We start from the raw sequence: 13,823 nt of genomic DNA on the forward strand, positions 1-13,823 counted from the left end.
CTTTCCCGTACAAATCTCGTTCGAAATTAATTTTACGAACCAAGTTTAACTAGTAACATTAGATTCGCACAGAATGGCAAGCATTAATGTTTATTCCATACTAGTGGTTTTATTTTTAACTTGTGGGGCAGGAATGGCTACGAAGGAGAACGACCAGATTATTAAGGAAAATAATTGTGAAACAGAAATGGGTTTGCCCTGTGTTCTAGAAGCTTTCATGAGTATTTTCAATACAGGGAGTATTTCTAACAAGTGTTGCGGCGAACTTGTTGTGTTGGGAAAAGTTTGCCACTCAGCATTAGTAAAGAGGACTCTTGAAAATCCTCTATTCAAAGACCTAAACCCAGCGACAATTATAGCTAAGAGCATTCAGACATGGAATAATTGCCTTGCATTGATCGATTCACCATCTCCGTCTGCTTAAGGATATAGGATTGCTAAAGCTAAAAAACGGTTACCAGATGTAAAGGGCCAAAATTGTTCTTTTGTCTTTATTTTTGATATTGTTTCGAAATCTTCATTAAAATGTGTCATTAAATTTAAAGCCTAGTTATATTATATTTAGTTGTACGAGAATTAAATGGTTCTATAGAAGCCATTACGTAACACACAATGATTTTATACATGCCATTATTTTTAATATTATAGCACCGGAACACGATAATCATCTCAAATCTAGCACTACATATTGTTTCACATTGTTTAAATTTCCATAAATATCATTATTATAAACATTAAGTTCATGTCAATAATGTGGAATTGGAATGTTCTAGCGTGGTGTGAAATTGAAACAACCTCGATTCCTTGAAAGTCTTTATACAATTTAAATTCACATTGCCTTTGATGGAAAAATGCCTCGACTTCTAAAAAAGTTTTGAAAAGACACGTATCGTACCATAAAATATCCTCCAAAGGATGTGCACTATAATTTGTAATAGTTTCTTACCTATGGACTCATTTGTTTCATTTTCCATTTTCGCTCCTTCGATACTAATCTAATAGTTATGACCACTTTCGTTTCCGTAGAGGAGAGGCAATCTCGAAATCTACGTCAAAAATGATGTAACGATTCAAAGTCTTAACTTGATTTCCTTATTCTTCTTCCTTTAAATTACTTGTTTTTATCAAGATCGAGAATGAAACTCCAAATATGTCAGCGACGTACACCCCACATTTTCCCTACTAAAAAAGGATAAATTTATATAAAAACTAAATCCTACTTATTATTTGGGAAATACCGACGAGAGTTACAAAAATGAAACGTCATTTGTTGTTTCCAATTTCACTCTCTAATAGAATTTTTCATTTTCCAAGCTCTGTTACTTATTCCACTAAAAGCTTTCATTGATATTTCAATAAAATTGGGCCAGAACGCTTACACCTAAAAATTTAACGTAGAACGAAGAAGACAATAACCAAACTGGAGTCCAACGATAAAGACATACATCGACTTAATATCAGAACGTGAAATATTGTTGATGAATTAATTTTGAATGTCAATCATTGAGTTGCCATTTTACATTTTACAAATATGATAAGTGTGATAAAAACTTTTTAACAACAACAAGGTTATAAGATTTTATGCTTTGCATAATTATTTCTACATTGTGGCACAAACATATCACTGTTAGGGGAATCTGGTATAGCTCATTCAATTTTGAGATTCACGTGAATTTTTAACAACCAACATAACGTGTGCATACACAACTTCAAAAAATTAGAAAAATAGGATGGCAGGCATAACGAATATGTGTGCCTGTCATGCACGTGTACTATATCCCATATTGCTTTTTCCATATGTTATTTATCCATATTACCGTCCAGGTATTTGTTTAGAGTGGACGTAATAGTTCAATCCTACTTTCAACGCAGAAACACATCTACAACATAATCATCTTTATTGAACCTTATTTAAGTGATCCGTTTAATGCCATTTAAGAATTATAAAGGGAAGTATAAAGGTGTGTCTTTGAATTAATATTTAGATTTGTAGTAATAAAAATTAATGCTAATTAAACTGAAATATTGAATGTTAGAACTAAATTGAAATATTGAATGTTTTCTTTTATTGTAATGTATTCTAGTCTAATGTGGTTATAACACTTCCTATAAATGCCAGTTTTTTCCCCTGTAAATCTCTTTCAAAATTAATTGTACGAACCAATTTTAACTAGTAACATCAGATTCGCACAGCATGGCAAGCCTTAATGTTTATTCCATACTAGTGGTTTTATTTTTAACTTGTGCGGCAGTAATGGCTACGAAGGAGAACGACCAGATTATTTAAGGAAAATAATTGTGAAACTAAAATGGGTTTGCCCTGTGTTCTAGAAGCTTTCACGAGTATTTTCAATACTGGGAGTATTTCTTACAAGTGTTGCGGCGAACTTGTTGTGTTGGGAAAAGTTTGCCACTCAGCATTAGTAAAGAGGACTCTTGAAAATCCTCTATTCAAAGACCTAAACCCAGCGAAAATTATAGCGAAGAGCATTCAGACATGGAATAATTGCCTTGCATTGATCGATTCACCATCTCCGTCTGCTTAAGGATATAGGATTGCTAAAGCTAAAAAACGGTTACCAGACGTAAAGGGCCAAAATTGTTCTTGTGTCTTTATTTTTGATATTGTTCCGAAAGCTTCATTAAAATGTGTCATTAAATTTAAAGCCTAGTTAAATTATATTTAGTTGTACGGAAATTAATTGGTTCTATAGAAGTCATTCCTTAATACACAATGATTTTATACATGCCATTATTTTTAATTTTATAGCACCGGAACTCGATAACCAACTCAAATCTAGCAGTACATATTGTTTCACATTGTTTAAATTGACACAAATATCATTATTATAAGCATTAAGTTCATGTCAATAATGTGGAATTCGAATGTTCTAGCGTGGTGTGAAATTGAAACAACCTCAATTCCTTGAAAGTCTTTATACAATTTAAATTCACATTGCCTTTGATGGAAAAATGCCTTGACTTCTAAAAAAGTTTTGAAAAGACACGTATTGTACCATAAAATATCCTCCAAAGGACGTGCACTATAATTTGTAATAGTTTCTTGCCTATGGACTCATTTGTTTCATTTTCCATTTTCACTCCTTCGATACTAATCTAATAGTTATGACCACTTTTGTTTTCGTAGAGGAGAGGCAATCTCGAAATCCACGTCGAAAATGATGTAACGATTCAAAGTCTTAACTTGATTTCCTTATTCTTCTTCCTTTAAAATACTTATTTTTATCAAGATTGAGAATGAAACTCCAAATATGTTGGCGACGTACGCCCTACATTTTCCCTACTAAAAAAGGATCAGTTTATATAAAAACTAATTTATAATAACCCAAATTTGCCCAGCCCATAAAAAACAAAACAAAAAATAATAAAAGTCCTCTTTACCGTCCAAATTGATAGCCTATATACATAGCCCAATTGGAGCACTACTTATGGCCCATTTACAAATCACATCGGTAGCCCACATGTTGAACCCCATTACACCTAAAACCATTAGCCCAAATACCCAAACTAGTCCCAAATCAGCGAAGCCCAGGAAGGCCCAATTCCTAAACCGAATCAGGAAACCCTAGGGTTTCCAGAAACACTCACGCCGCAAGCATGATCCCAATCGTCACGCCGTAGTCAGCGACCCCTCGTCTCACGCTGCAATTGGTGTGCCAGTGCGCCATCATTAGCGCCCGATCATCGCTAGTCTTCTCATCGTCACCTGCAAAAAAAAGGAAAGAGATACACAGCAAATATGGCAAGGAATCGAATAGAAGAATACACCAAATTTGTACAGGGGCTATAAAAGCCAAATGTATTTCACTGTAAGAGAGGACATTTTTTTTTCACATATATAAAAACAGATACACGCATATATACAGAGAAGGGAGAAATACGAGCAGTTACATTGTGGAAAAGGTGATTTAGTTACATTTTTCTTTCCTTATGGTTTATTTCCTGTTGTTCAACGCGTACGAATTGTTTTTTTAAAAAAGCGGTCAGTATTTAGAAGAGAAAAGAGGTTACCTGTGATTCACCTGGAAAAATGGGGGCTTTTCTCCTTCCAACCGCCGTGTGCTGTGGCGCATATGGTGCGTGGGCGTTGAAGGCCGGAGCTCAGAGGGTTCTTTTCTTCTCCCCTTACAGAGGATTTTAAGTTTTTTTTTTTTAAATTAGCTGTAAGAAATGAATTTTTGGACTGAAATCTGACCTATATAGTATTATAAAAACGGTGTCGTTTTTGCTTAGTTCAATAAGCACTAAAACGGCACCATTTAAATAAAGGACCCGTATATTGACCCGTGACCCGAGAAGGATCGCATGTTTTTGCTTAAAGGGCTAATTGCATAATTGGTCCTTCCGTATTTTTAGAATTTATAATTTCGTTCAATTCAAATTTTATTTTATTTTAATTTGACCCTGACCTTTTATTTTCGTCTCAATTTAGTCCTAGTTGCTATTATAAAGCCTATTTCGGGACGACATCGTTTTGGGATTAGGGTCAAATTGCCCAGTGAGTCCCTTAACTTTTAACGCTTGTTTCAATTGGGTTCAAAATTCATTTTATTTATTTAAAATTAACCCTAGATTTTTATTTAAATTCAATTTTAATCCTTTTATATATATACATTTTATATATAATTTGTTTATTTTAAATATTTTATATATATTATTTATTTTTATAAATATTATTTATACATGTAAAATTATTATATATAATATTTTTATTTATGTATTATTTATCATGTTATTTATATTTTATATATTTTATTTATAGCTTTTATTATATATTATATATTTTATTATATATTATTTTATTATTTTATTATTTATTAGTACATATAATTTTAAAAATTTGTAAATTATTATTAAATAATACATATATCATTATTAAATATTTAATATTTAATATCTAATGTTCTTAAATTTACTATAAAATTTTGCTTCTATTTAGCATATTATTATTTTTATAAATATATTAAGTTATTATATCATATAGTATGTTTTATATATATATTAATCGTTTCTAAAAGACTCTCCTTTATCATTTTTATATTATTTTAAATATTTTTTTATACCTCATCTATTTTTAATTGTATTTGTTTTTTTGTTTTGTTTTTTTACTTATATTTTATATATGTTCATAATTTGTTTATTTTTTTTTGTATCTATTTGTATTTATTTAGTATTATTTTAGTAGGTTAATTTTTATCTCATCAATTATTTGTTACTTTAATGTTATTTATTGTTTATTATATTTGTGTGAAAATTTATTATTTATGTTATTATTTTAAGTTATATTTGCATGAAATATTATTGTGTATATATTATGTAATTTATATTGTTATATTCATTGTTTTCTATGATTTTATCTGCATGAAATGATAATGTATATTCTGTAATTTATGTCGTTATTTATCATTTTCTATATTATATTTGCATAAATTGTTAAAATATGTATCATACAGTTTATATTATTTAGTATTAATATCTTGCAATATGTTAAATACATCATTGTTTTAATGAAAATTTATATGTCATTTCATCCAAAAGAAATTTAAAAAAAAAAGGCAATGTTCTTTTATATTTAGAAATTTGGGAAGTAGTGCCCTAACATGCTGGGTTACGATTTCCCGTTTATCTAAATATTTAAAGTATCCTTCTAAATAGATTTTGGAAATCACGAGATGATTTCAGTTACGAAAGTTTAAGAATATCGTGTCCAATCATGCTGGATGTGATGTTCGTACTCTTTTGGAGTGAAGGAATCTCGATTTTCAACTCAAATTATTTCAGTTTTAAAAAATCATATTTTAAGTTCTTTCAAACTTTTGACATCAAGACAGAAAACTATTTAATTTGGTACCAATTTTGGGCGTTGCGAGGGTGCTAATCCTTCCTCGTATGTAACCTACTCCCGAACCTGTTTTCTCACAATTTCGTAGACCAAAATGTCTTATAAGGTTATCCAATCACACCTAAAAAGGTTGGTGGCGACTCCCGTTTTCAAAATTTCCCCTCTTTAAAAAAAAGGGTTTCGATAGCTTGGCGACTCCACTGGGGAAGAATAAGAGAGTCAAGCCAAGAAATTTATTATATTCTGTTTTAATGTTGGAAGTTTGGAAAATTTTAAAAATATTAATCTTTTTGCATGTGTTTGCTGCATATGTTTGTTATTTTGTTTCCGCACACATTGCATTTACATGACAGTTGTGGTTACACTCTTAAATGGGAGTGAGAAGCTACGCTTTCGTGAGGTTTTCATCTCCGCATGGGCTAGTGGATTGCTTCCGGGATACATCCGTATCTATGTCTTCGTGAGGTTTTCATCTCTGCATGGCCATAGGGAAATGTGTCCCCCTGAACCGAACTTGGTCCATATGAGCCAATAATGGGTGAGGATCGAGGAATCTGCTGGTTTAGGTACCCTCGCTTTAGAACTGAAACACATAGAGTGAACTTTAAGTGCTTACCCTAAGGAGTACAATGATAGCTTTTAGTAAGCTACCCTTATAAGTGCTTTTTTATTATACCTTTTATATATGATACTGACCTATTTTATTTTTCTATCATTGCATGTCACTCAACATTTAAAGGTGTCGATTATCGGTTCGATTTCTAGATTAGAAAGTTTTGTAATAAGGAACGAATATCTTGATAACGTGGAGGACAACACTTCTGTCTGTGCATGGTCAGAGAAAACCCAATTAGAGAAAGGAGATAGTGTCACCGAAGGGTATATGTTAGAGTTGTGGGACTTCACTCGTATCAGTTCAACACAGAATGAGTTTCAGGAGTTGAAGGACATTTGGGCCCAATGGGATGATGAGGCTAAGCAGTTGTTCTACCAGAATTATGGAGATCTTCCCTATTTGCTAGACATCAAGGTGGATAAGCATCTGTTTTGAGCTATGGTACAGTTTTGGAACCCTGCTTATAATTGTTTTACATTTGGAGAGGTAGACTTAGTACCTACTTTGGAGGAGTATACGACCTTGCGTCGCTGTCCAAAAATTCAAGGTAACAAAGCTTATGTTAGGGCTGCAAATCTCCCAACCTTCGTGAAGAAATTAATGATGATCACAGGGGTGAGTGAACAGTGGGCCGCAGCTCGAATCCAACAAAAGGGTGATAGTAAATGCATTCCGTGGGCAAGTTTGAGGGATTTGATATTGGCACACCCAGATGTGAAGAAGAGGGTTGATGTCTTGGCTTTAAGTATTTATGGTTTGGTGATTTTCCCCAAAGCTATGGGGCACATAGATGAAGCAGTTGTGGATTTATTCGATCGACTTAGTAAACAGAACACACCTGTGGCTGCAATCCTAGCCGAGACATTCAGATCCTTGAGTGCATGTCGGAGAGCTGGTGAATGTAGATTCATTGAATGTGCACAGTTGTTGTTAGTATGGTTCCACAGTCACTTTTGGAAGGTTGATAAGGTTCCTTGCCGAGTATTCTTTGAGGATTATTCTCTCTTAAGGGAGGCAGCAGCTACGCCGAGGAGGGACGACATTACAAAGGAAAGATGGATGGAAATACTTCAGAATTTCGAGAGGAAGATGTAATGTGGAAAGCCCCTTGGATGGCTCCTAATGAAGTCCTTTATCGTTGCGGAAGTTTTGATTAGGTGCCTCTTCCTGGAATTTGGAGAGTTGTTGGTTATGCACCATTACCCGTCTTAAGGCAATACAAAGTGGGGCAGTTTATACTGGCAACACAAGGGTTAGCTCAGAGTGATTTCTCATATAAGGGGGATCATTATAAAAAGAAGATGCAAGACATTTCCGAGGCTTGGAAGAAGATTTGCTGTATAAAGATTCTGACTGAAGGTCCGACGACGACCCTTGAGTACAAAGGGTGGTTTAGCAAAGGGATCAATGATAACATCCTTAGGCTGAGTTTGGGGGCTGCTCGATCGATGGAGGAGAGTTTACAAGTAATTCCATCAGAGTTAGAAGTCATAAAGCAAGAGTTCGAAAGGAAGAATTTGGAGCTCGGGAAAAAGATAGAGAGGCTTAAGGAGGAGAAGATGTATCTAAGCTTAGACGTCGACATTCAGAAAATCGAGGTTGAAAAAGTGAGAAAAGAAAAGAGGAAGATTGAGGAAGACCGAGATGACTTAAAGACACAATATAAGAGGATACAACTATCAATGAAGAGAGCTGGATTGGGGAAGTCTCCAGAATAGTGGCAACAAAAGGTTCAAGAAGAAGGAGCCAAAGCTGAGTATTGGGAGAAGAAGTTTCAAGAGACGCAGGCGCAAAATCAGACCCTAAAGAAGGTGAATCAAGGATTAAAAGCTAAGGTGACTGAGCTTGGACGATCTCTTCATCATCACCGAAGTCGTAATTCTACGGTCAAGTTAATGGCAAGTCTGAACAAGATCGAGGAAATGAAGCACAATATTGGAGGGTTGGAAGCAGCATTGCAGAACTGTGAACTTCAGATTGAGCAGCTCGAGGCAAGAGAAGGACATTGGAAGGGAGAGCTTCACCATTTTCAGGATCAAGTCAGAAATAGGGACTACCTCATAAGAGAAGTCATAGCCCAGATTCGAGAGGTTGCTGATCATTTGCAAGACTTGGCAACGCAAGCTAATGTATTGAGTGCAAAGTATGAGTCAGTGTCAGATAGAGGTCGAGAGTTAGCTTTGTTATTGGATAGGGTTAAAACTCTAGGCCTGAGGGCGAAAGCGTATTTGTAATTCGTTTTGTGTAAAGATTTTTGTTTCTTAAATAATGTTTTCTAAAAGAAACTGAATCAGAATCAATATCTTTTGCATTCATGCATTTGCATCTCATCTCATCATATGCATTCCAATTTATAGAAGGACCCTAATTAGTTAAAATTATAGAGAGAGAGAGAGAAAGAGAGTGAGAGAAAAAGAAAACTTGGAAGCAACACATCCATACCGTACACGCACTAAGACAAAGAATATGATCAAAGACTTGAGCACATCTAGAAAGAAATGCAAGAACAATTGCAGCAACAATTGGAAAAATTCCAACAAGAGGTGAAGGATCAAATGTTGGAGGCTCAAAGAAATATGATGGCTGAAATGGCCCAGCTGCTGAAGGGGGCAACGGATAAAGGAAAGGCTCCTGTGACTGAAGAAGATAATGAGGATCATCCTCCAGGTTTTACTCCACCCCATGTGCAAACTCAACCTGAGGCATATCCTCGAAGGCCGTCCATCACAATAAGGCCTCAACATGGGCAAGTCGATGCTGGAATACCTATGAACTTCCAAACTGGCGCGGGTTCCAACCCGGGAGATAACCCTACCAATCCAGTCATCCCTAATTTAGATGTAGCTAAAGGGAGGAGATGAGACTCGAATCATCAAGGAAATTAGAGGAACGTTGTAGATGGTTAGAGGAGAAATTTAAGGCATTGGAAAACACTGATAATCATCAAGGAATTGATGCCAAAGATTTAAGTTTGGTCCCAGATTTGGTGCTTCCTCATAAGTTCAAGATGCTGGAATTTGAGAAGTACAATGGGACTACTTGCCCTGAGGCCCATATCACCATGTTCTGTAGGCGGATGACTGCTATGTAAACAATGATCAATTATTGATCCATTGTTTTCAAGATAGCTTGGTTGGGGCAGCGGCTAGGTGGTGCAATCAATTGAGTCACGCAAGGATCGGTTCTTGGAGAGACTTAGTGCAAGCCTTTATGCAGCAATATAATCATGTGACTGACATGACTCCTGATAGAATCACTTTGCAGAACATGGAAAAGAAGCCTCATGAGAGCTTTAGGCAATATGCACAGAGGTGGAGGGAGGTTGCCATGCAAGTTCAACCACCACTCTTGGAGAAAGAAACTACCATGCTGTTCATTAACACCATGAAGGCCCCATTCATTACTCATATGATTGGAAGTACCACCAAGAGCTTTGTTGATATAGTTATGGCAGGAGAAATGATTGAGAACGCCATAAGGGGTGGAAAAATAGAGGGGGAAACTGCTAAAAGATCGACCCCAAGAAGGAAAGATAATAAGGTGAACAATGTGAATAGTTATAATTCGAAAGCAATTACGGTTAGTCAGCCCAAAGCAACTACAGTTGGGCAATAGGATTCCCAAAAGCAAGGATCTGGTTCGAGACAAAATTCTAAAAATGTCTCATTTACGCCTATCCCGGTGACGTATCGAGAGCTTTATCAAAGTTTATTTAATGCTCATGCAATAGCTCCTTTTCATTTGAAACTATTGCAACCCCCATATCCCAAATGGTATGATGCAAACGCCAAATGTGAATACCATGCAAGGATATCATGGCATTCAATCGAAAACTGCACTGGTTTTAAAAAAGTAGTGGAAAGACTAATCAAGATAGGGGCCATAAAATTTGATGACGCCCCTAGTACAGAGAACCCGTTGCCAAACCATGGTGATCAATGGGTAAACGAAATTGGGGAAACTGGTATGAGAAAGATTAAAGAAGACGTGGCCGAGGTAAGAATGCCGATGAAAGTAATCTGGAGAGAAATGGTGAAAGGGGAGATGATAATCTCTGAAGAAGGAAATAAAGGAACGAGGGACTACTGCGAGTTTCATGCAGAAGAGGGACACGAAATTCAGGAATGCGACGAGTTTAAAGCTTTGGTACAAAGCCTTATGGATAATAAGGAGCTGGAATTTTATGAAGTTGGCTCAGATGAGGGACATGTATGCGCATTGGAAGGTGAACCAATGAATTAAAGAATCAACCGGCCAAGGATCATTATTACTATACCAAAGAATAATGAAGTTGAGACACCAACAGCGTCGAAAGTCATTATTCACAAACCCGTTTCCATTCCTTATAAGGATAACAAAAGGATACCCTGGAATTATGACTGCAATGTGACCATACCAGAGAGAGAAGATATAGCTAGTACTGCTAAAGAGGCTCAAGTTGAAGGATCCTACACACGTAGTGGGAAGCGTTATGATGCAAAGGGCATCAGAATTGAGCCTCTGAAAGTGAAAGCCTTTAACGTTGAGAATAGGGCTAAGGTACTTGTTAATGAGCCAGTGAAGGAAGAAGAAGCTAGAGAGTTTCTAAAATTCCTGAAACACAATGAGTACAGCGTGGTTGAGCAATTGCGCAAACAACCAGCTCATATATCAGTATTGGCTTTGCTTCTGAGTTCAGAGGTACATCGTGAGGCGTTAATGAAGGTGCTCAATGAGACTTATGTTACTAATGATATATCCGTCAACAAGTTGGATCGATTGGTTAGTAACATAAGTGCTGACAATTTCATTTATTTCAATGATGATGAAATCCCACCTGGTGGCATGGGATCAGCTAAGGCTTTGCATATTACCACTCGCTGCAAAAGATATACATTGTTGAGTGTGCTTATTGATAACGGGTCAGCCTTAAATGTCATGCCATTGTCTACATTGACCAGATTACCCATAGATAGTTCTCACATGAAAACATGTCATAATGTAGTGAGAGCATTCGATGGCACGGAGAGAAAGGTCATGGGAAGAATTGATATTCCTTTGATGATTGGGCCAAACCCATATGAGGTGGACTTTTTATTGATGGGCCAAACACATATTCGTTGTTTTCCTTTATGGATGGCTTCTCAAGGTACAATTAGATAAAGATGCATCCTGGGGACATGGATAAAACCACCTTCATAACATTGTAGGGCACCTTTTGTTACAAGGTAATGCCCTTTGGGCTGAAGAATGCAGGGGCAACATATCAAAGGGCTATGGTGACCTTATTCCATGATATGATACACAAGGAGATTGAGGTGTATGTTGATGACATAATTGCCAAATCTCGAACAGAGACGGAGCATATTGAAGTCTTGAGGAAGTTGTTCCTGAGATTAAAGAAGTTTTAGTTGAAGCTTAATCCGGAAAAGTGCATCTTCGGAGCTAGGTCAGGGAAGTTATTGGGCTTTGTGGTCAGCAAAAAGGGAATAGAAGTTGACTCAGACAAGGTTAGAGCCATACGAGAATTGCCTCCACCATGTACTCAGAAGGAAGTTCGGGGTTTTCTTAGAAGGTTAAATTATATCACTCGGTTTATTTCACAATTAACCGAGAAATGTGATCCTATATTTCGCCTCCTTAGAAAACACAACCAATGTATTTGGGATAAGGAATGCCAGAATGCTTTTGATAAGGTCAAGCAGTACTTGTTAAACGCTCCAGTGTTATCTCCGCCCAATCCAGATAGACCATTAATTTTGTACTTATCAGTGTTTAGTAATTCTATGGAGTGTGTGCTTGGTCAACATGACGAGTCAGGAAGAAAAGAGAAGGCGATATATTACCTCAGCAAGAAATTCATAGAGTGTGAGATGAGATATTTGCCAATTGAGAAGTTGTGTTGTGCTTTAATCTAGACGACTCGAAGGTTGAGGCAATATATGTTATATCATACGACTTGGCTAATTTCAAAACTTGATCCATTAAAGTACATGATGGAGTCAACAGCCCTAAATGAAAGAATGGCAAGTACTGCTTTTAGAGTTTGATATAGTCTATGTGAGTCAAAAGGCTATAAAAGGAAGCGCGATAGCGTAATTTCTGGCTAGTAGAGCTCTAGAAGATTATGAGCCATTGAGCTTTGATTTCCCTAATGAGGAGTTGATGTATGTGGTAACTACTGAAGAATATCCATGGAAACTAAACTTTGACGGTGCATCTAACGCGGTAGGAAATGGAATTGGGGCAATCTTGGTATCTCCAAACGGTGATCATTATCCATTTACATGTAAATTGGATTTTGACTGTACGAACAATATGGCCGAGTATGAAGAATGCATCACGGGGATTCGAGCGGCCAAAGAGCGAAAAATTAGAACCCTGGAAGTATATGGAGACTCTACGTTGGTAATTTACCAGCTTAGGGGTGAATGAGAGACAAGGGACCCCAAATTGATTAATTATCGAAAGTTAGTTTTGGAGTTACTTTAGGAGTTTGATAACATCGCCTTCAATTATCTCCCACGGGATGAAAATCAGATGGCAGATGCTTTAGCAACACTGGCTTCCATGATTAAAGAAAAAAAAAAGAGGATGTAAGACCAATTCAGATGAGTATTTCTGAGGTCTCAGTTCATTGTTGTAACATCGAAGAAGAGGAAAAGGAGGACCATCCTTGGTATCAAGATATATTACGGTATATGAGAAATCGTTAATATCCTGAGCAAGCAACTGAGAATGACAAAAGAACCTTGAGAAGGTTAGCCTGTGAATATGTACAAGATGGGGACGTCATTTATAAAAGAAGGAAAGATTAGGTGCTTTTGAGATGTGTCGACGCTGTGGAAGCCAGACAAATCTTGGAAGAAGTACATGAAGGTGTTTGTGGGACACACGCTAATGGCTTTACAATGGCAAGGCAAATCATGAGGTTTGGATACTATTAGTCTACTATGGAGGGAGATTGTATCAGCTATGCTAAGAAATGTCATAAATGCCATATATATGGGGACAAAATTCATGTACCACCTTCACCTTTGCATGTTATGACTTCTCCATGGCCCTTTTCCATATGGGGCATGGATGTCTTTGGGCCAATATCACCTGGGCATCGTTTCATTTTCGTGGTCATTGACTACTTCATGAAATGGGTAGAGGCAGCTTCATATGCTAGTGTTACCAAGTCGGCAGTAAGTCGTTTCTTAAAAAAGAAGATTATTTGTCGGTATGGAATGCCTGAGAGGATCATATCGGACAATGTATTGAACTTGAATAACAGCATGATTGTGGAAGTTTGCAGCTAATTCAAGATCAAACATCATAATTCATCTCCATATCGTCCAAAAATGAATGGGGCAGTAGAAG

This window comes from Gossypium hirsutum, chromosome A04, assembly GCF_007990345.1.
Source record: "Gossypium hirsutum isolate 1008001.06 chromosome A04, Gossypium_hirsutum_v2.1, whole genome shotgun sequence".
NCBI lineage: Eukaryota > Viridiplantae > Streptophyta > Magnoliopsida > Malvales > Malvaceae > Gossypium > Gossypium hirsutum.